The following is a 1,914-nucleotide window of genomic DNA, read 5'->3' as shown; positions in this document are numbered from 1 at the left end:
ATATGTACGATATTGCCTAGGGAGCGAAAGGGAACAGGTAACGAGGACATTGCCCTTTTATAGGATTGCGCCCGGTGCTAGTTAGGCTCGGCGGTACCGCAGAGGTACTGTAGAGTTATCCTTTAGCCGTCGCATCCGTATAGGGAAATCCTGCTAAGGGTGTAATTCCCTTATTCTTTCTAAGAGGGATTCCCTAGGTAAGGGTTTAAAGGGCGGTGTCCCGCTCCTTTAGGGTCCCCTTATAGTATACCCCCCCCCCTTAGTGCTCTGTCCCGGAGCACTTTTCCGCATTTTGTTTCCTACAGTTAAAGGACTATAGCCCCGGTACCGCTACGGTACCTCTACGCCTTATCTTAGGTGCAGCAGCGTAACATAAGCAATTATAAGTGAATTTGGTTATTTACTTTTGTTTTGCCAATTATTAGAAGCCGAGAAAATTCACTTATTTTTCCTTATAAAGCCTATTATATTCACTTTTTCCGAGTAACTTTTTATGCAGGTAGTGCAACCTTATCTTTAAGGTGCCGTAGAGGTACTTCACTTCTGCTACAAAACACTCGTTAGTTATAGGTTGTTCTCCTTTATTAATACTATTATCTAAATCCGCTATTACCTCCACTCTACTACTACGCCCTTTGCTAAGTAGCATCCTTCCCCTCTTGCCTAAGGACGAGGCCTTCGATATCCGCCGTAATCTAGAGCGTTACTAGCGTTATCTAAACACTCTTTATAGTTCCCCTCCTCGGCTACGGCGTCGCCCTTAGACAATTATAGGTAACCGTAATAATCGTCGCAYTTTAYAGAAYAGYATAACCGCTTAGCTTAGTAGCGGTAGTAAGATGTCTACGACTCTCCCTCGCTAGGCCTATAGCGTAGGCGAGACTAATGCCTCTAACGAGCCYATTACTAAGGTYACCCGCTTCCCTRCTAATRCGTAGCCTCGGCTAGATRTTCGAGTTTAGTACTRTCGTACGTATATTACGGTACCTCTACGGTAGCTTTTAACTAACCGCGCGTATAGTCGAGTATCTTCGTCGTTACTCCCCCGTTACTAGTAACCGGAACACCCTTACTAAGGCGAAGYAATTRCCTCTTAATTGCCCTTACGACTACGCCTCGYAGTCTCCTAATAACTRCACTAATTATAAGGGTAATAAGTCCCGCCCCTAGTRCTATCCTCTRCTATCTAAGATAGCTCGTRCTACTAATATCTTAGAGYACGTATRTATCTCTACGGCACCTCTATAGCACCCTTRCTAATCTTTTTATAGCTTCGTCGTACTACCGAGAAGACCCCCCCTAGTAACGATCGCGACCGTCGTAAGGTCCGCTTCCGTAACTACGCTTCTAAGTTCTATCGTCGTACGAAGCAGACGGGTACCGACTACCTTAATAACATAGAGTCTAAGGGCATTATTAAGAAGGTAAAGCGTGCTACGAAGGGCAACAGTACTAATTAGCCGACTTAGAACTAGTAGGCCGCGAGGGATATCGAGGCTATAAAGCGTCGTAAGGCGGCTTAGGAGATGTACCGTAATAGTAGTAGCAGCAGCGGCGGTCCGCCCTCGAACATAGTCGTAGATGCTACTACTAAGAACGCGATTCTTATCTCCCTATCTAACAACCGCACTCGGCGTTTAATTTAGTAGGGGAAGAGTGCCGTTTAGGTCGCCCTACGGCAGCTCTACGGTGCCTTCGTGTTTTAAGGCATTATTACACCTCTACTAAGAGTGCTAAGCGTTGTTTTTGAAGATATTATTGTGCCTCTAATAAGAGCACTAAGCGTTACTTTTTAGATATTATTGTACCTCCGAAGGAGAGTACTAAGCCGGTTGGGGTAATGAACTCTATATAAAAGAAACTACATTCTATGCTTTTCGACTCCTTTTAGAAGGTCTTCCTCTCTTTCTTTTT

This window comes from Ramularia collo-cygni, assembly GCF_900074925.1.
Source record: "Ramularia collo-cygni strain URUG2 genome assembly, contig: RCC_scaffold07, whole genome shotgun sequence".
Lineage (NCBI taxonomy): Eukaryota > Fungi > Ascomycota > Dothideomycetes > Mycosphaerellales > Mycosphaerellaceae > Ramularia > Ramularia collo-cygni.
Note: the sequence above shows the minus strand (reverse complement) of the source record.